At 44.9% G+C, this 21,595-nt stretch overlaps 1 protein-coding gene and 4 non-coding genes across 7 annotated transcripts in view; 3 read left to right on the top strand and 2 right to left on the bottom strand.

Moving 5' to 3' along the window:
• Window positions 1–21,595, top strand: part of LOC136875673 (calcitonin gene-related peptide type 1 receptor) — a 409,243-nt gene that overhangs the window by 296,186 nt on the left and 91,462 nt on the right. The gene's annotated exons all lie outside the window — the stretch shown is intronic.
• On the bottom strand, window positions 3,687–3,760 carry TRNAN-GUU (transfer RNA asparagine (anticodon GUU)). The gene has a single exon. It is a non-coding gene; the product is annotated as a tRNA-Asn (tRNA).
• TRNAN-GUU (transfer RNA asparagine (anticodon GUU)) lies at window positions 15,221–15,294 on the top strand. The gene has a single exon. It is a non-coding gene; the product is annotated as a tRNA-Asn (tRNA).
• TRNAN-GUU (transfer RNA asparagine (anticodon GUU)) lies at window positions 19,904–19,977 on the top strand. The gene has a single exon. It is a non-coding gene; the product is annotated as a tRNA-Asn (tRNA).
• On the bottom strand, window positions 21,459–21,532 carry TRNAN-GUU (transfer RNA asparagine (anticodon GUU)). Its single transcript has one exon. It is a non-coding gene; the product is annotated as a tRNA-Asn (tRNA).

Consider the following 21,595-nt stretch of genomic DNA (forward strand, 5'->3'; position numbering starts at 1 on the left):
TTCAATAACACTGGTGATAAGGGATCTCGTTCCCTTAGGCCTTCTTCAGGTCTGAAAACTCTTCGCGGACTTCCCTGCACTTTTACCTGCCGCCTGCTGTTCTCCAGGGTCATCTTAGTCAGTTTTATTTACTGTGGGAATTTAAAATCCTTCATTGTTTCCCATAATGTCGTGCTCTTTACTTTGTCATATCCTTGTTTAAAATCTATAAAAAGATATCCTAATCGAACATTGTATTCATTTGTTTTCCGAGAGCCATTCCAACGGTGCAAATATTATCAGAAAAATCCCCGTGAGTGGGGTGAAAAAAAGGTGAAAAAGGGGTTGAATACCTTTTATAAGGATACTTATATCTCAAAACCTGTGTGCTATTTGTGCTATTTGCTTTACGTCGCACCGACACAGATAGGTCTTATGGCGACGATGGGACAGGGAAGGGCTAGGACTGGAAAGGAAGCGGCCGTGGCCTTAATTAAGGTACAGCCCCAGCATTTGCCTGGTGTGAAAATCGGAAACTACGGAAAACCATCTTCAGGGCTGTCGAAAGTGGGGTTCGAACCCACTATCTCCCGAATACTGGATACTGGCCGCACATAAGCGACTGCAGCTATCGAGCTCGGAATCAAAAAAAAAAACTGAAGATGTTACAGACTTAAAGGTATTTGGAATCTCCTTAAAGAATAAAGAAGCACTTATTTTTTGTTTGTTGGAAAAACCAATTAATGGGGGATGAACACCAGCGACAAACGGGGCGAAATTTTAAACGTACCATTTATACAGTATATCTCAGAAATAAATTGTTATAGTCGTGAAAATTGTTTTTAATATCTTTTAAAAATAAAGTAACACGAATATTTTGTTTTCGGAAAAAGCAATTAGTCCGCCTCTGTGGTGTAGTGGTTAGCGTGATTGGCTGCCCCCCCCCGGAGGCCCGGGTTCGATTCCCGGCTCTGCCACGAAATTTGAAAAGTGGTATGAGGGCTGGAACGGGGTCCACTCAGCCTCGGGAGGTCAACTGAGTAGAGGTGGGTTCGATTCCCACCTCAGCCATCCTGGAAGTGGTTTTCCGTGGTTTCCCACTTCTCCTCCAGGCGAATGCCGGGATGGTACCTAACATAAGGCCACGGCCGCTTCCTTCCCTCTTCCTTGCCTATCCCTTCCAATCTTCCCATCCCTCCATAAGGCCCCTGTTCAGCAAAGCAGGTGAGGCCGCCTGGGCGAGGTACTGGTCATACTCCCCAGTTGTATCCCCGACCAAGAGTCTGAAGCTCCAGGACACTGCCCTTGAGGCGGTAGAGGTGGGATCCCTCGCTCAGTCCGAGGGAAAAACCGAACCTGGAGGGTAAACAGATGATGATGATGATGAAAAAGCAATTAAGGGGGTAAAATGACTGAAAAAGGGGTTGAATTATTTTTTATTAGGATATTAGTATCTCCAAAACTGAATATATTACAGACGTAAAAATTGGTATTTGAAGTCTCCTTTAAAAATAAAGAAACACGTCCTTATTTTTCGGAAAATTTACTTAAGGGGGATGTAAAAGGGCTTGTATTCGTTTTACGAGGATACTTGTATCTCAAAAACTAAAGATAATACAGACATGAACATTTGTATTTGGAATAGTCTTTGAAAATTTTAGTCTGGGACTTATTGCTTCGTATTCAATCATGCTATGACTGACCGATTTCTTGACCATAAACACTGTCCCTATACCACTTTGTTCTTTCCCACCATTGATCAAAATGCAGTGCTCTAAATCTGCAACCTCGATTGTCTTCCGTCTTATCTCCTGTAACGCTGCCTTTCTATCTGATATTTAAGTAATTCCTCCTTCAATTTCCTACTACCCCCAGCCTGAAAGATACTTATCACATTCCATGTTCCAATATATTGGTATCGTTGCAATTTAGCGCCCTTTTGTCGTCGTAGGTTTGGGACCGTCCTGTTATCTCGATTTGGTTTCTGAAAATGATGTAGTTTTGTGGTGGTAGAGTTGTTAGCCTCACGCCCCAACCCCTAACCTTAGCCGAGGTGTTCCGGTTAAGGCGCCAGTTATTCGCCCTCATCCCTCCTCCTAAGCTATTAATGGGGGTAGGACTTTCTGGTTACGTAGGAGAACCTTCGCGAGTCTCCGTGGCGCAATCGCCTATCGCGTTCGGCCGTTAACCGAAAGGTTGGTGGTTCGATCCCACCCGGGGACCATAAGATTTTGTGAGTGTCCTGAACTCCAAATAATTGCTTCAAGTGCCTTGCATATGGATCGTATGTAATTCTTCTGTTCCTTGGACTGCTTATTTTTGCTACTTCTGCAGCACTCGAGCGTTAAGCCGTGAAGCTTTTATGGTTTGACACCGTGATGAACTAGTTCGAGTCCTGTTGGTGGAAAAAAAAATGTTTCTTTCTTTCTTAATCCATGTACCCTGCAGAGTTGGTTTTTCCCTTTGACTCAGCGAAGGATCCCACCTCTGCCACCACAAGAGCAATGTCCTGGAGCGTGAAACATTGGGTTGGGGAAAAACCGGGGAGGAGGACCAGTACATCGCCCAGGCGGCTTCACCTGCTGTGCTAAACAGGGGCCTTGAGGGAAGATGGGAAGACTTAAAGGAGTAGACAAGGAAGAGGGAAAGAAAAGGTCGTAGTCTTAAGTTAGGTACCATCCGGCATTTGCCTGGAGGAGAAGCGGGAGACTACGGAAAACCACTTCAAGGATGGATGTGGTGGGATTCGAAGCCCCCTCCCCCTTCTACTCAGTTGACCTCACGAGGCTGAGTCGACCCCGTTCCAGCTCTCGTGCCACTTTTCAAATTTCACAACAGGGGCGGGAATCGACCCAGGACCTCCGCGGGTGGCAGCTAACCACACTAACCACTACACCACAGAGGTGCACAATTTTTATTATTCTTTCTTCCTTTCTTAATCCGTTCACCCTCCAGGGTTTGTTTTTCCCTAGGACTCAGCGAAGGATTCCACCTCTACCGCCTCAATAACAGTGTCCTGCAGCGTGATATTTTGAGTTGGGGGATACCATTGGGAATGAGGACCAGTACCTCGCCCAAGGCAGTCTCACCTCTTATGCGGAACAGGGGCTTTTTGGGCGGAGGGATGGGAAGATTTGATGTGATAGACAAGGATGAAGGAAGGAAATAATTTCGATATGAAAACGTTCATGTCTTGTAACCACCGGGCCGAGTTGGCCGTGCGGGTAAAGGCGCACGGCTGTGAGCTTGTATCCGGGAGATAACGGGTTCGAATCCCACTGTCGGCAGCCCTGAAGATGGTTTTCCGTGGTTTCCCATTTTCACACCAGGGAAATGCTGGAACTGTACCTCAATTAAGGCCACAGCCGCTTCCTTCCAACTCCTAGGCCTTTCCTCTCCCATCGTTGCCATAAGACATATCTGTGTCGGTGCGACGTAAAGCCCCTAGCAAAAGAAAGTGTTTCTGTAACCCACACCAGCTCAAGTACGGTTCCGAAAGTACAGGCGCACTGCATGCCAAAGAAACCTACAGTCTCATTGTGTATCACATACATCCATTCGCAGCAATTGTTCGAGGTGATGACCGTGCTGCTGGAGTAGCGAGAATAAGCAGTGTAAAGAACAGAAGAATTTCATGCGCTCCATCTAGCATGATACAAGGCATTTGAAGCAATTATTTGAAGTTCAGGACACTCACAAAAGTTTCTCGCCCCCGGGTGGGCTCGAACCACCAACCTATCGGTTAACAGCCGAACGCGCTAGCCGATTGCGCCACGGAGGCTCGTGGAATGTTATCAAATGAAAGCTTCCAGCCAGCCATTGTATGTTATCCTGTGGCCTTCAGACAGAAGTAAATTATCACTATGAGAATACCGAGGTCCGCCTCTGTGGTATAGTGGTTATTGTGATTAGCTACCACCCCCTCCAGGTCCTAGTTCGATTCCCGGCTCCACCAAGAAGTTTTGAAGAGTAGTACGACGCCTGGAACGGGGCTCACTAAGCCTCGGGAGGTCAACGGAGTAGAGGTGGGGGGGGGGGGCTCGTTTTCCACTTCAGCCATCCTCGAGATGGTTTTCCGTGGTTTCCCACATTTCCTCCAGGCAAATGCCGGGATTCACGACCGCTTCCTTCCATCTTCCTTCTCTATCCCTTCCAAACTTCCCATCCCCCAAACAAGGCTTCTGTTTAGTATAGCACAGGGCCTCTAAGGGTGCATGCACCAGGCGCATGCACGGTGCAAAAGACGACTTCGCTTGGTTGCCCAGAGTGCAGACCCCCACTCCTCGATTTAGAGCAACAGCGCTGCCCCTCTCTTTCCTCACGCCTGTCTCGATCGCTCCCCCTGTCACCCTCTTCCTCACTTGCTCCATAGCGCTCCAAATCCGAGCCGAGTTGAGCCGAACTTAGCCGAGTAGCCCAGAGACGAAGCGTTGGTCCAAGCCGAGCGGAGTGGAACGATGCACAGTGCACGGAGCTCCTGAGCCTCGATGTGAACGCGTGAGTTTTTGGGCGTTTGAGAGGCCCTGGTATAGCAGGTGAGGCCACCTGGGCGAGGTACTGGCCATCCTCCCAAGTTGTATCTCAAGACCCAAACTCTCACGCTCCAGGACACTGCCCTTAAGGTGGTAGATGTGGGATCCCTCACTGAGTACGACAGAAACACCAACACTTCAGGGTAAATGGTCACTAATAATAATTGTTCCGAGGTTTTGGTGGATCAGCAGAGGTGAAAGAAGGTGCGGGCTGGAATGGGTCAAACTACAAGTCCGAAAGATGAATTTAAAAATTTAAATAAAGGTTATATTTTCAACTGATAACAAGATTTAACAATTTTCACTAGGTGAAATAACAAAGGTCCGCCTCTGTGGTGTAGTGGTTAGCGTGATTAGCTGCCACCCCCGGAGGCCCGGGTTCGATTCCCGGCTCTGCAACGAAATTTGAAAAGTGGTACGAGGGCTGGAACGGGGTCCACTCAGCTTCGGGAGGTCAACTGAGTAGAGGTGGGTTCGATTCCCACCTCAGCCATCCTGGAAGTGGTTTTCCGTGGTTTCCCACTTCTCCTCCAGTCGAATGCCGGGATGGTACCTAACTTAAGGCCACGGCCGCTCCCTTCCCTCTTCCTTGCCTATCCCTTCCAATCTTCCCATCCCTCCACAAGGCCCCTGTTCAGCATAGCAGGTGAGGCCGCCTGGGCGAGGTACTGGTCATACTCCCCAGTTGTATCCCCCGACCAAGAGTCTGAAGCTCCAGGACACTGCCCTTGAGGCGGTAAAGGTGGGATCCCTCGCTGTGTCCGAGGGAAAAGCCGAACCTGGAAGGTAAACAGTTGATGATGATGATGAAATAACAAAGAAAAATCAGGTACAATGCAACTTTACAAACGAAAGCACAAGTTACGAGGATATTACAAATTCTGGGCTACGAGCCCCAAAGTCTGAGCTCTCAGCTCACAACCACAAATTAACAAAGGGCAGAAAACCCCTCATTACATGGAGCACTTGCTCCCAACTTCACATCTCAAGCCTCTCTAAGGCACTTTTACCACAACACCATAAAGAGCTGACCCGCTCTCGATCTTTCGAGCCTATAAAGGCAATAATGGACTATTACACTAAACTGCCATCAAGGCACAACTCACAAAAAACAGGGGTATCTCGTACCCAATCAATAATAATAATAATAATAATAATAATAATAATAATAATAATAATAATAATAATAATAATAATTGTACCGGGTGGTACACCTCCACACCGTTTATTTAAAAGTTGCGCCAGTTAAAACTCCTCTTCTGGAGGAAGTCTGAACTTTATCTACGGTCTTAATTTCCAAATTTCTCAGAAGATGTCACTACCTGGAAATTTTTGAGTTTGTGAACTGTGTCATTTTCGACGTACTTTTGTTTTGCTTGTATTAAGAAGTGTGAACTTTCTCTTCTAGAGGACACTACTGAAGATCAACAATAGTGCAACCTAGTGCGGAGTCAAAGAACTATTTTGTTGGAGAAAATTTAATTTCAGGAGTTTGTTCTTTGTTAAATTTCTTTCTGTCATTGTTTAAGTTGGCAATATTTACCCCTTTCTTCCCCTTGTTTTGAATGTATCCAATCACGAATTTCTTCAATGAATTTCTGACCAATCTGGTGTATCTTTCCCCAACTTGAATCTGTTGCGGGGTCCTATCCAATAAAATCTTTGTGGGAGGGTGTTTTCTTTCCCCTAACGCCTAGAATTTTCTGCGAGAGTATTTAAACTGCTGATTTTAGGGTCTCCGGGCCACTTCTGTTCCATCTTTCAGTGTATTAAGTACATAGCAGGAGGCGGGAAGCGCCTCTTTCCTCGGCAGCGATCTACTACCAGGTAATGGCCTATTAATAACTTCTTTTCTTGCTAGGTCGGCAGTTTAACTCTCGCGGCGGGTTCGAAGCGTTTTCCATCATGTAACCTTTTCCTAAAATGGAACTACTCTTTTCTTCTATTCTCTTGTAAAGCTACATAATGGGATAGAGAGTGCTAACCCTCTCGAGCTCCCACTCATATTGTTTTGAGGTGAACTTATTTTTCACAACCTATTCTTCGATAACGTAAAACTATTGTTCCTTTCTTAAGTCACCTCTGTAGTATGGGATTAGCCCTTGCATCAGTGGCCTAAGAGCCAAAATAGGTCTTAAAAACAAAGTGTATTAGGAGTGCAAGTTCGCCTCCTCTCAAATTGTTATTTTAGAGGTCATTTAATTAACATTCTTTTCGTTTAATAGACCTCAGTAGATTGGGTATTTTACCCCTGTGTTATGTCCGTTGAGGACAGCTTGAAGGTGGAGTTTAGTGTGGCCTGGGAGAGGCTTAAATTGGAGAGCGTGTGGCTCTTTTAAAAATTGTATGTTGTATGCCTCGAGGAGGTTTTTCAGTGTAATTTGGAGCAAGGGCTCCTAGGTATGAATGGGGTTTTCTGCCCCTCTGTTAAAATTGTGTTTGGGATAAAACTGAGCTGATTGCCCAAGCATTGTGAATTCGGGGCTCGAAGCCCAACTTCTGTAAATATTGTAACTACCTTTTTTGACTTGCTACTCTGTAACTGCCATGCTTGTTACTTATTTATTTTGAAAAGAAAATATAACCTTATTAAATTTTAAATTTTGTTTACATGCACTAGATTTTCGTAGCTTGAGATCCATTCACGCCCGCACCTTCTTTCACCTCTATCTACCACCAAAACACGGTAACAAGTGGTAGCAGAGCGTGGTTGAATGGGTCTCAATTTTGCCCCTCTTGACGGTTAAACATTGCTTTAATTCAAACTCTAACCATTTTCTCGGTTGCTGGCATTTGTGAGTTTTTCAAAATCGTTCTGTCATCATGCCCGGCCCTCGCGATGTTCTCCTCCTTAACTATTTGCGCAAAGAGGAGTTGATCTATGAATTAACTATCAGAAATGTGCAATCTGGAGGCACGGTTGCAATAGACACTAACAAGCTTAGAGAGTCCCTTGATTTGCCCATTTCCATCCCCAATTTGGGAGAGAAAGAAATTGATGACTCTCTTTCCACGATCGTCGAGAATATTACTGGGCTAGCATCTGTAGTTAGTTTTTTTGATGAAAATGATCCGTCTCCTAATCAAATTAAGCGTGTGCAAGGCAGACTATATCACTTTTCAAATAGAGTTAATGATCTGTTGTCTCTAAAGGTGAATGACGTTCAGAGGAAGGAAGCTAATACGCTCCTTGAAACTATTTCTGAATTGTCTAGTAAAGTCACTCTATTGTTAACTGGGGAAGTTCCTCCCAAATCTGATCAACCCACCATAGTGAATGCAGGTAGTGAGGAAGCGCCTCCCAAGGGAGAAGTTAATAGGATAACCGTTGCTGCTCAAACTATCCCTGCCCCATTGGACAACGAATCTGAACGTCGTGCATCATTGAGTAACATCCGTTCTGAATTAACTTCCTCGCCATTGAAACCTTTACCTACTATGTCACCTGGGTTTAGCAGCTTGCCTCATCCATTGGCAATGTTGCTCAGAGGCATTTCTAAGTTTTCTGTTAATACCACCAGTGATGTAATTTCATTTTTAAGATTTCTAGTTGAATTTCAGGATCATGCCCTTGTGTTTTCTCTTTCTCCATGTCAAATTTTGCAAATCATCTATCCGTATGCTATTGGTATTCTCTCAGATAAAATAGTAAGAGCCATTGCCGAGCAATCATCTATTGAGGATTTCCATGCCCATTTGCTAGCTAATTTCATCCCGGCTAGGGCCAGGTCCTCCCTTATTCAGAAGTACTATTATCGTGTACAGCGCTTGGATGAAAACTTGGCTGATTTCATACAGGACATTAAGTTTTACACTAGAGTGTTTGCCCTTCATTTTCCTGAAGATCAGATTGTACAGGCTATTGTAGAGGGAATTTCACCTCCCTATAGGTCATATTTGTGTTTCGCGGCGTGCCCGCAAACTTTCTCTGAACTTGAAGCATTGGCCGTTTCAGCGGAAGGAGTTAGATACGCCGATTCTTTGCGTGTCGCGAAAGAACCCCCGCCTTCCTTTAGTAACACTCGGCCTCCACCTCGCCGACCAGTCAATCCCCGTAAATGTTATGCTTGCGGGTCGCCTGACCATCTGCGCGACAAGTGTCCACTGATCAAGTCAAGTGGGACAAGGAATGGAGCCGGGTCATCACAAGGCTGTTTTAAGTGCGGGGCCTTCTCACATATCGCCAAGAATTGCCCAAACTCAAATAGCACCCCCTCCTGCTCAACTTCTGGTGCAAATTCCAGCTATGCTAATAATAAAAAGTGACTAGTGGCTTCGGCTGAGTCGACTAATCCATCTTCCCGAGACTCAGCCCCTAGTAAACAGGTTGTAAATGCAGAGAACGATCAGCCTTCAAATTCATCTTTTGAATGCCCTAAAGAATGTCTTAGGATTGCGGCGGATACCCCCGCACCCGTTCCTTTTCTTAAGATTGAGTTAAATAACGAGCCTATAACAGCTCTATTAGATTCAGGCAGTGTTTGTTCCATTATTTCGGCTGAATGGTACTCGAAATTGAAATCTGTTTGTAAACTACCTGTCTATGACTCTTCTCCTATTCAATATGTTTCGGCTAATTCATCTCCATTAGAAATTCTAGGTTCCGTACTGGTCAAAATTCGCATTTTTAAATTTACATGGAAAATTAAACTCTTTGTGGCTAAGCACTTGTCTTACCCCATCATACTGGGAGCGGACTTTATTTCTCACACTGGTCTTGTGCTCGATCTCCAGTCTAGGTCGTGCACATTCAAATTTGCGTCCAATTGTAATATTCCCTTGTTAAAGTGTAATTCTGTATCATGTTCATCTATTCCGCCTACCCAGGATGAGATGTTGTTAGACCTTAGACATCTACCTGAGGAGCAGGCTGATAGTATTCGTAAATTGTGTCAGTCGTTTCCCGAGGTGTTCTCTGATACTCTTGGTGTTACTGACCTTATTGAATACAAAATTGAGGTCACGGATTCGATTCCTGTCCGTTTTCCACCATATAGGCTATCTCCACCTAAAATGAAGGCTCTAAAAGAAATCATCGATCAGATGTTGAAGGATGGTATTATTAGGCCCTCTAAATCGGCGTATTCATCGCCTATTTTTCTAGTCCCGAAACCCCAAGGAGGCTTCAGGCCTGTCATTGATTACAGGGCTCTCAATCGGAAGGTGGTGTTGCAATCTGTGCCCCTTCCCGACCTTCATTCTTGCTTTTCATGGTTTCGTAAGGCCAAGTTCTTCACTATCTTGGACTTGAATCAGGCCTATAATCAAATTCCCCTTGCCGAAGAGTCTAAACACCTTACAGCGTTTGCCACGGACTGGAATTTATACGAATACAACCGCGTGCCTTTCGGGCTCCCCACGGGGGCAGCTGTGCTCACTAGGCTACTAGATAGGGTCTTCTCCGACATCAAATTTGAGTACTTATATCACTACTTGGATGATGTCGTCGTATTTTCAGAGACTTTTGAAGAACATCTAGATCATCTGCGAGAAGTTCTCGATCGCCTTCGTAAGGCTGGGTTAACTGTTAAGTTGTCCAAGGTTGCCTTTGCTAAGCCCTTTATGTCATTCCTAGGGCATATTGTGTCACCCGATGGTGTAGCGGTCGATCATTCTAGAACACAGGCCATCCGTGATTTTAAACCTCCCAAGGACATTAAAGGCATCGCCAGGTTTATTGGTATGGTGAATTTCTTCAGAAAGTTCATTCCTAACTTCGCTAATAGAGCGGCGCCCTTAAACCTTCTTCGTAGGAAAGGCATCAAATTCGAGTGGGGACCTTCTCAACAAGCCGCTTTTGAAGACCTTAAATTAGCACTTTGTAATGCCCCTGTACTTGCTATGCCTGATTTCTCGAAGAAATTCATAGTCCAAACCGACGCGTCGTCGTCAGCAGTAGCTGCAGTCCTTCTTCAAGAGACTGAACTAGGGAGGCGCCCCATCGCCTATGCATCTAGGACTTTGTCGGCTCAAGAAGCCAAGTATTCCATCTATGAGCTCGAAGGTTTGGCAGTTTTATTTGCCTTAGAAAAGTTCCGTCTCTATCTGGAACATGTCAAATTCGACCTGGAGACAGATAACCAAGCCTTAAGCTGGGTCTTAGGTAGGCCGCGTCGTACTGGTCGTATAGCCCGTTGGGCCATCCGTATTTCTGCCTTCCAATTCAATGTCAGGCATATCAGAGGTACCGAAAATGTTATTGCTGATGGACTCAGCCGTATGTTTTCTAACGACGTCGAGACCCATGAACCGGTCGACAGTTCATCACCTTCCGAGTCCATACTATCCGAGGTTAATGCCATCTTAACCGATGCTCCCATGCTCTTTAGGGATATCGAGAAATACCAACGTGAAGATCCTACGCTGGCTCCGATAATGGAAACCCTTTCTTCTGGGGAACATGTCGTCCCTTATGTTCTGAGGAATGGTGTTTTATGTTGCCCTTCGAGGCATGACAAGATGATGAAAGTTGTCGTTCCAGCTGTTCTCGTGCCTATGATCTTCAAATACTATCATGAGACCCCATTGGGGGGGCATCTTGGAATCTTTAAAACCCGTGAAAAGATTCGTGAAAGGTTCATCTGGAAAGGTATGGACGGTGAAATTCGTGAACTTGTAAAAGCCTGTAAATCTTGTTTGCTTAGTAAACCAACCATGTCCACTAAGGTAGGCCTTTTGTCTTCTCATCAAGCGTCGCGCCCCATGGAACGCCTGTATATTGATTATGTGGGACCCTTCCCCCAGTCAAAGGGGAATGCCAACAAGTTCATCTTTGTATGTGTAGATGGTTTTACTAGATTTTCCTGGTTATTTCCGACTAAGCTGGCTACCGCTCAGTCCACCATTACCTGCTTAAATTCTATTTTTGCTTCTTTTGGTCCGTGTCAATATATTGTATCTGATAATGCTAAGGCTTTTACATCTAATTTATTTCGTAAATTCTGTTTTGACTTATCAATTTCTCATGTAACTACTTCTGCTTATTACCCGCAACCATCTCTGGCTGAACGGGTTAACCGTAATCTCAGGTCCGCTCTCATTGCTTATCATCATGAAGATCCTTCCAGGTGGGACACGTCCCTGCATTGGTTAGCTTTTGCTTTGAATTCGGCGGTTCATGAATCTCACAAGTTTACTCCAGCTTCTTTGATGTTCAAGTTTGTTCCCAACTCGCCGCTCTCTAACCTCTGGTCTCTGAGTGACATTCTGCCCGAGACAATAGATCCGGACAACATTAAAGATCTTTGGAAGAAGGCTAAAGCCAATCTTAAAGTGTCTCATGAAAAGGTTAGGGAAAGGTATGATCGTGGACGGAGACCCACCCCTTTGAAGGTAGGTGACCAGGTTATGGTCAAAAATTTTGTTCCCGCGGGCAAGCTTGCCCCCAGATTTCATGGGCCTTGTATCATTCTCGATTTTCTTACGCCGGTTACCTTATTGTTAAGTAATCCAGCCACCGAGAGGATATTTAGAGTTCACCTGTCCCAGGTGAAACCGGTGTAATTTCTGTGTTAACTTGCTTCATATTATTTTGAAAGGATATGAAGGTTATATTTTTTTTTGAGTTTCACTTTTAAGGCATTCTGCACTACCTATAATATTTTGTTTCAGATGTAAGCATTTTTGTAAAACCCGTCCCGACCCGTTAAACTGCCATTCTGTCCTTGCCACGGCCATTACCACGCTCCCGTCTCCTGCTCCACCTTACACTGTGGCTTCATAATATTTAATGCCATGGATATCTACACGCCGCTGGCCCCTCAACCTCTCCATAATGCCTGTACCCTCAATGAAGACGATGGTCCAACACAATTCTGCCGCCTAGCTTTAATGTTTAGTGCCCCCGCAGCCGCGCAGCGCCGTGCAGCAACTGGGGAGGGGGATGGGCCCCCTCCTCTCCAGCGAGGCCGACATGTGCACGGCGAGCCGGAGCTCCCCTCCCGGCCAAGGCGGATGTGCGGCGCACGACCTGCTACTGGCCCGCAGCCTGTATATGTTCACCGCGGGCGCGGCGTGTTTCAACACCTCTGCTCCCCTCATAGTGCGGGCGAGCGGTATCTCAGGGTACTTAAGGGGTCCGAGCGGCCTCCTTTTGGACGCAAGCTGCAACGGCCGGTCTGGCCATCCAACTTCATCAACATCAACTACATGGACAGTTACTATAAGAGATAACTACACTTGGGAATTCAACAGCAATATTTGGTGGACATTGCAAATTTTTCCTTCACTTTTAAGTATTAAAAGCTTATCTTCAGAAATTCAACTTCTATAAACATAAAGACTTTACTTCACCTGCAACAACAAAATTTTGGAACCGAATTAAGAAATTTCTCAAATACTTCTGCAAGTTATCTTAATATCAACATCAAAGTTTGGAACTTATTTTCAAACAAAAGTTTATGTTCTTCTGTGTTACCCCTTGGAGGAACTTTTGGGGGGGGAGGTCTGTACCGGGCGGTACACCTCCACACCGTTTATTTAAAAGTTGCGCCAGTTAAAACTCCTCTTCTGGAGGAAGTCTGAACTTTATCTACGGTCTTAATTTCCAAATTTCTCAGAAGATGTCACTACCTGGAAATTTTTGAGTTTGTGAACTGTGTCATTTTCGACGTACTTTTGTTTTGCTTGTATTAAGAAGTGGGAACTTTCTCTTCTAGAGGACACTACTGAAGATCAACAATAGTGCAACCTAGTGCGGAGTCAAAGAACTATTTTGTTGGAGAAAATTTAATTTCAGGAGTTTGTTCTTTGTTAAATTTCTTTCTGTCATTGTTTAAGTTGGCAATATTTACCCCTTTCTTCCCCTTGTTTTGAATGTATCCAATCACGAACTTCTTCAATGAATTTCTGACCAATCTGGTGTATCTTTCCCCAACTTGAATCTGTTGCGGGGTCCTACCCAATAAAATCTTTGTGGGAGGGTGTTTTCTTTCCCCTAACGCCTAGAATTTTCTGCGAGAGTATTTAAACTGCTGATTTTAGGGTCTCCGGGCCACTTCTGTTCCATCTTTCAGTGTATTAAGTACATAGCAGGAGGCGGGAAGCGCCTCTTTCCTCGGCAGCGATCTACTACCAGGTAATGGCCTATTAATAACTTCTTTTCTTGCTAGGTCGGCAGTTTAACTCTCGCGGCGGGTTCGAAGCGTTTTCCATCATGTAACCTTTTCCTAAAATGGAACTACTCTTTTCTTCTATTCTCTTGTAAAGCTACATAATGGGATAGAGAGTGCTAACCCTCTCGAGCTCCCACTCATATTGTTTTGAGGTGAACTTATTTTTCACAACCTATTCTTCGATAACGTAAAACTATTGTTCCTTTCTTAAGTCACCTCTGTAGTATGGGATTAGCCCTTGCATCAGTGGCCTAAGAGCCAAAATAGGTCTTAAAAACAAAGTGTATTAGGAGTGCAAGTTCGCCTCCTCTCAAATTGTTATTTTAGAGGTCATTTAATTAACATTCTTTTCGTTTAATAGACCTCAGTAGATTGGGTATTTTACCCCTGTGTTATGTCCGTTGAGGACAGCTTGAAGGTGGAGTTTAGTGTGGCCTGGGAGAGGCTTAAATTGGAGAGCGTGTGGCTCTTTTAAAAATTGTATGTTGTATGCCTCGAGGAGGTTTTTCAGTGTAATTTGGAGCAAGGGCTCCTAGGTATGAATGGGGTTTTCTGCCCCTCTGTTAAAATTGTGTTTGGGATAAAACTGAGCTGATTGCCCAAGCATTGTGAATTCGGGGCTCGAAGCCCAACTTCTGTAAATATTGTAACTACCTTTTTTGACTTGCTACTCTGTAACTGCCATGCTTGTTACTTATTTATTTTGAAAAGAAAATATAACCTTATTAAATTTTAAATTTTGTTTACATGCACTAGATTTTCGTAGCTTGAGATCCATTCACGCCCGCACCTTCTTTCACCTCTATCTACCACCAAAACACGGTAACAATAATAATAATAATAATAATAATAATAATAATAATAATAATAATAATAATAATAATAATAATAATTTTCCTTTCACAGGATAACATACTACTGATGGCTACAACCTGCCAAATCAGTACACGCCGAGGATAATAATAATAATAATCATCATCATCATCATCATCTGTTGATCCTCCAGGTTCGGCTTTTCCTTCGGACTCAGCGAGGGATCCCACCTCTACCGCCACAAGGGCAGTGTCCTGGAGCTTCAGACTCTTGGTCGGGTGATACAACTGGGGAGTATGACCAGTACCTCGCCCAGGCGGCCTCACCTGCTATGCTGAACAGGGGCCTTGTAGGGGGATTGGAAGATTGGAAGGGATAGGCAAGGATGAGGGAAGGAAGCGGCCGTGGCCTTAAGTTAGGTACCATCCCGGCATTCGCCTGGAGGTGAAGTGGGAAACCACGGAAAACCACTTCGAGGATGGCTGAGGTGGGAATCGAACCCACCTCTACTCAGTTGACCTCCCGAGGCTGAATGGACCCCGTTCCAGCCCTCGTACCACTTTTCAAATTTCGTGGCAGAGCCGGGAATCGAACCCGGACCTCCGGGGGTGGCAGCTAATCACGCTAACCACTACACCACAGAGGCGGCATAATAATAATAATAATAATAATAATAATAATAATAATAATAGTGATTCGCCATAGTCTCATTATGATAATTTTCCTTTCACAGGATAACATACAACTGATGGCTACAACCTGCCAAATCAGTACACGCCGTGTGCCTCCGTGGCGCAATCGGCTAGCGCGTTCGGCTGTTAACCGAAAGGTTGGTGGTTCGAGCCCACCCGGGGGCGATGAGTTTTTGCAAGTACCCTGAACATTATGACCATAACGAAGATAATCGCTTCAAATACCTTATAAATGTATCATACTATATGGAGGGTATGCTATTCTACTTTTCTCGCTTCTTCTGCACCACTCTAGGTGTTAGTTTTAGGTAGTGAGACATCGGGTCATCACCCCAAATAATTTCTGTGAATGGATGTATGTGATGCACTATGATACTGTAGGTTACATTGAAATGGAATAAGCCACGTTGTCAGACCATAAAAATTTGACTTACTTACTCCATGACTCCAACGTTCCTCAGATCAGTCTCCACATCTCCCATCCATCTCATCCGGGGCCGACCACTCCTTCTCCTGCCCCCAGGGTGCCCCGTCAGTGCCCTCCTTGGAAGTCTTCTCTACTCTATTCGCTGCACATGCCCCAGCCATCCAATTCGTCTCATTTTAACTGAGGTCACCAAGTGCGGCTCCTTATACTTAATCTTATTTCTTCGTTCGTTCTGATTCTCCACAAATCTCCCTCCTTCACCGGTCAAACCTATTCCTCAGTACTTTCCTTTCCCACACATTTAATCTCCTCTCTGTGGCCTCAGTCAATACCCATGCCTCACTCCCATACATAAGTACTGGTTTAATTATTGTTTTGTAGAGAGTCAGGTTTAATTTCCTGCTAAAGATTTTACTTCTCAGAAGGGGGGGGGGGGGGGAGCGGGGGTACAGTAATCTGCAGGATCTGTTGGGAGCCGATTTACAATATCTGTCACACCTTTATTTTCTGATGTTATTACTACTATCTACCTCTTCAAATGTGGAATAATCCAATTGGAGTTTTTCAGTGTTCATTCCATTTCTCTATGTTACCATATATTTAGTTAGTTTTAGCCTCACTTGTCTCCAAGCCCAAAAACACAGCCGCAACTTTCGGCTCCCTCAAGGTAGTTGTAAGTGCCTCGTTACTTCTGGCAGTTATCACCACATCATCTGCATAAGCGAAAACTTGGATCAGTCTATTGTAAATATTTCCACCCGGATTACTAGTTATTGATCTTACAGCTTTCTCCAGCACTAGGTTCAATAACACTGGTGATAAGGGATCTCGTTCCCTTAGGCCTTCTTCAGGTCTGAAAACTCTTCGCGGACTTCCCTGCACTTTTACCTGCAGCCTGCTGTTCTCCAGGGTCATCTTAGTCAGTTTTATTTACTGTGGGAATTTAAAATCCTTCATTGTTTCCCATAATGTCGAGCTCTTTACTTTGTCATAGGCCTGTTTAAAACCTATAAAAAGATATCCTAATCGAACGTTGTATTAATTTGTTTTCCCAGGGCCATTCCCACGGTGCAATTATTTTCAGAAAAATCCCCGTGAGTGGGGTGAAAAAAATTGAAAAAGGGGTTGAATACCTTTTATAAGGATACTTATATCTCAAAAACTGTGTGCTATTTGTGCTATTTGCTTTACGTCGCACCGACACAGATAGGTCTTATGGCGACGATGGGACAGGAAGTGGCTAAGAGTGGGAAGGATGCGGCCGTGGCCTTAATTAAGGTACAGCCCCAGCATTTGCCTGGTGTGAAAATGGGAAACCACGGAAAACCATATTCATGGCTGCCGACAGTGGGGTTCGAACCCACTATCTCCCGAATACTGGATACTGGCCGCACACTGACTGCACCTATCGAGCTCGGTATCAAGAAAAACCTGAAGATGTCATCATCATCATCATCATCATCATCATCTGCTTACCCTCCAGGTTCGGCTTTTCCCTCGGATTCAGCGACTGATCCCAACTCTACCGCCTCAAGGGCAGTGTCCTGGAGCTTCAGACACTTGGTGGGGGTATACAACTGGGGTGTATGACCAGTACCTCGCCCAGGCGGCCTCACCTGCTATGGTGAACAGGGGCCTTGTAGGGGGATGGGAAGATTGGAAGGGATAGGCTAGGATGAGGGAAGGAAGCGGCCTTAAGTTAGGTACCATCCCGGCATTCGCCTGGAGGTGAAGTGGGAAACCACGGAAAACCACTTCGAGGTTGGCTGAGGTGGGAATCGAACCCACCTCTACTCAGTTGACCTCCCGAGGCTGAGTTCCAGCCCTCGTACCACTTTTCAAATTTCGTGGCAGAGCCGGGAATCGAACCCGGACCTCCGGGGGTGGCAGCTAATCACGCTAACCACTACACCACAGAGGCGGCTACTGAAGATGTTACAGACTTAAAGGTATTTGGAATCTCCTTAAAGAATAAAGAAGCACTTATTTTTTGTTTGTTGGAAAAACCAATTAATGGGGGATGAACAGCAGCGACAAACGGGGCGAATTTTTAAACGTACCATTTATACAGTATATCTCAGAAGTAAATTGTTATAGTCGTGAAAATCGTTTTTTAATATATTTTAAAAATAAAGTAACACGAATATTTTGTTTTCGGAAAAAGCAATTAAGGTGTGATAGTACATATATCACACCCCCGAATTATATGTAGAAGTTATAGATGATATTGTCAGTATTCGATTTATTATTATTATTATTATTATTATTATTATTATTATTATTATTATTATTATTATTATTATTATTATTATTATTATTTCATTTGTATATTTTGCCATTTATATTGGTAAGCTGGAAGGTATCCACATATGTAGGTATGAGTAATTTGTTTTGCACGAGTGGGAAAACATTGCTTTAAAAACTCTGGTAATTTGAATGAGTCATCTGGCTACCCCAGTGTGTGTTGTGATGTACTTGTGTCAGGAAATTCCATTAGTCATGTATATATCCCAGCCTGATGAGATGAGCTTGTTGTTGTACCAGGGATGTTTGGTGAATCATGTAAAACTCACGAGAGTTTGTTATTGTCTTGGGAGGAAGAAGTAGTTCAGGGCTTGGTCTTGACTAGAGATCACTCATGATTGGCGGGCAAGCACCAATCCAGACGTATCATCTGAGAGGAGGGGGATGTCGATGTCTATAAAGGTTGAGCATACGGCGGCAACCAGAAACATTGTGAAAAAGACATTGTAAGGGTGATTGTAGTGGTGATTCGAACCCACTATCTCCCGAATACTGGATACCGGCCGCACATAAGCGACTGCAGCTATCGAGCTCGGTATCAAAAAAAACTGAAGATGTTACAGACTTAAAGGTATTTGGAATCTCCTTAAAGAATAAAGAAGCACTTATTTTTTGTTTGTTGGAAAAACCAATTAATGGGGGATGAACAGCAGCGACAAACGGGGCGAATTTTTAAACGTACCATTTATACAGGTCCGCCTCTGTGGTGTAGTGGTTAGCGTGATTAGCTGCCACCCCCCGGAGGTCCGGGTTCGATTCCCGGCTCTGCCACGAAATTTGAAATGTGGTACCAGGGCTGGAACGGGGTCCACTCAGCCTCGGGAGGTCAACTGAGTAGAGGTGGGTTCGATTCCCACCTCAGCCATCCTGGAAGTGGTTTTCCGTGGTTTCCCACTTCTCCTCCAGGCGAATGCCGGGATGGTACCTAACTTAAGGCCACGGCCGCTTCCTTCCCTCTTCCTTGCCTATCCCTTCCAATCTTCCCATCCCTCCACTAGGCCCCTGTTCAGCATAGCAGGTGAGGCCGCCTGGGCGAAGTACTGGTCATACTCCCCAGTTGTATCCCCCGACCAAGAGTCTGAAGCTCCAGGACACTGCCCATGAGGCGGTAGAGGTGGGATCCCTCGCTAAGTCCGAGGGAAAAACCGAACCTGGAGGGTAAACAGATGATGATGATGATGACCATTTATACAGTATATCTCAGAAATAAATTGTTATAGTCGTGAAAATCGTTTTTAATATCTTTTAAAAATAAAGTAACACGAATATTTTGTTGTCGGAAAAAGCAATTAAGGGGGTAAAATGACTGAAAAGGGGGTTGAATTATTTTTTATTAGGATATTGGTATCTCCAAAACTGAATATATTACACACGTAAAAATTGGTATTTGAAGTCTCCTTTAAAAATAAAGAAACACGTCCTTATTTTTCGGAAAATTTACTTAAGGGGGAAGTAAAAGGGCTTGTATTCGTTTTACGAGGATACTTGTATCTCAAAAACTGAAAATAATACAGACATGAACATTTGTATTTGGAATAGTCTTTGAAAATTTTAGTCTGGGACTTATTGCTTCATATTCAATCATGCTATGACTGACCGATTTCTTGACCATAAACACTGTCCCTATACCACTTTGTTCTTTCCCACTATTGATCAAAATGCAGTGCTCTAAATCTGCAACCTCGATTGTCTTCCGTCTTATCTCCTTTAACGCTGCCTTTCTATCTGATATTTAAGTAATTCCTCCTTCAATTTTCTACTACCCCCAGCCTGAAAGATACTTATCACATTCCATGTTCCAATATATTCGTATCGTTGCCATTTAGCGCTCTTTTGTCGTCGTAGGTTTGGGACCGTCCTGTTATCTCGATTTGGTTTCTGAAAATGATGTAGTTTAGTGGTGGTAGAGTTGTTAGCCTCACGCCCCAACCCCTAACCTTAGCCGAGGTGTTCCGGTTAAGGCGCCAGTTATTCGCCCTCATCCCTCCTCCTAAGCTATTAATGGGGGTAGGACTTTCTGGTTACGTAGGAGAACCTTCGCGAGTCTCCGTGGCGCAATCGCCTATCGCGTTCGGCTGTTAACCGAAAGGTTGGTGGTTCGATCCCACCCGGGGACGATAAGATTTTGTGAGTGTCCTGAACTCCAAATAATTGCTTCAAATGCCTTGCATATGGATCGTATGTAATTTTTCTGTTCCTTGGACTGCTTATTTTTGCTACTTCTGCAGCACTCGAGCGTTAAGCCGTGAAGCTTTTATGGTTTGACACCGTGATGAACTAGTTCGAGTCCTGTTGATGGAAAAAAAAAAGTTTCTTTCTTTCTTAATCCATGTACCCTGCAGAGTTGGTTTTTCCCTTTGACTCAGCGAAGGATCCCACCTCTGCCACCACAAGAGCAATGTCCTGGAACGTGAAACTTTGGGTTGGGGAAAAACAGGGGAGGAGGACCAGTACATCGCCCAGGCGGCTTCACCTGCTGTGCTGAACAGGGGCCTTGAGGGAAGATGGGAAGACTTAAAGGAGTAGACAAGGAAGAGGGAAGGAAACGGTCGTAGTCTTAAGTTAGGTACCATCCGGCATTTGCCTGGAGGAGAAGCGGGAGACTACGGAAAACCACTTCAAGGATGGATGTGGTGGGAATCGAAGCCCCCTCCCCCTTCTACTCAGTTGACCTCAGGAGGCTGAGTCGACCCCGTTCCAGCTCTCGTGCCACTTTTCAAATTTCACAACAGGGGCGGGAATCGACCCAGGACCTCCGCGGGTGGCAGCTAACCACACTAACCACTACACCAGAGGTGCACAATTTTTATTATTCTTTCTTCCTTTCTTAATCCGTTCACCCTCCAGGGTTTGTTTTTCCCTAGGACTCAGCGAAGGATTCCACCTCTACCGCCTCAAGAACAGTGTCCTGCAGCGTGATATTTTGAGTTGGGGGATACAATTAGGAATGAGGACCAGTACCTCACCCAGGCAGTCTCATCTCTTATGCGGAACAGGGGCTTTTTGGGCGGAGCGATTGGAAGATTGGAAGTGATAGACAAGGATGAAGGAAGGAAATAATTTCGATATGAAAACGTTCATGTTTTGTAACCACCGGGCCGAGTTGGCCGTGCGGGTAAAGGCGCACGGCTGTGAGCTTGTATCCGGGAAATAACGGGTTCGAATCCCACTGTCGGCAGCCCTGAAGATGGTTTTCCGTGGTTTCCCATTTTCAGACCAGGGAAATGCTGGAACTGTACCTCAATTAAGGCCACGGCCGCTTCCTTCCAACTCCTAGGCCTTTCCTCTCCCATCGTTGCCATAAGACCAATCTGTGTCGGTGCGACGTAAAGCCCCTAGCAAAAGAATGTGTTTCTGTAACCCACAACAGCCCAAGTACGGTTCCGAAAGTACAGGCGCACTGCATGCCAAAGAAACCTACAGTCTCATTGTGTATCACATACATGCATTCGCAGCAATTGTTCGAGGTGATGACCGTGCTGCTGAAGTAGCGAGAATAAGCAGTGTAAGGAACAGAAGAATTGCATGCGCTCCATATAGCATGATACGAGGCATTTGAAGCAATTATTTGAAGTTCAGGATACTCACAAAAGTTTATCGCCCCCGGGTGGGCTCGAACCACCAACCTTTCGGTTAACAGCCGAACGCGCTAGCCGATTGCGCCACGGAGGCTCACGGAGTGTTATCAAATGAAAGCTTCCAGCCAGCCATTGTATGTTATCCTGTGGCCTTCAG

This window comes from Anabrus simplex, chromosome 6, assembly GCF_040414725.1.
Source record: "Anabrus simplex isolate iqAnaSimp1 chromosome 6, ASM4041472v1, whole genome shotgun sequence".
Taxonomy (NCBI): domain Eukaryota; kingdom Metazoa; phylum Arthropoda; class Insecta; order Orthoptera; family Tettigoniidae; genus Anabrus; species Anabrus simplex.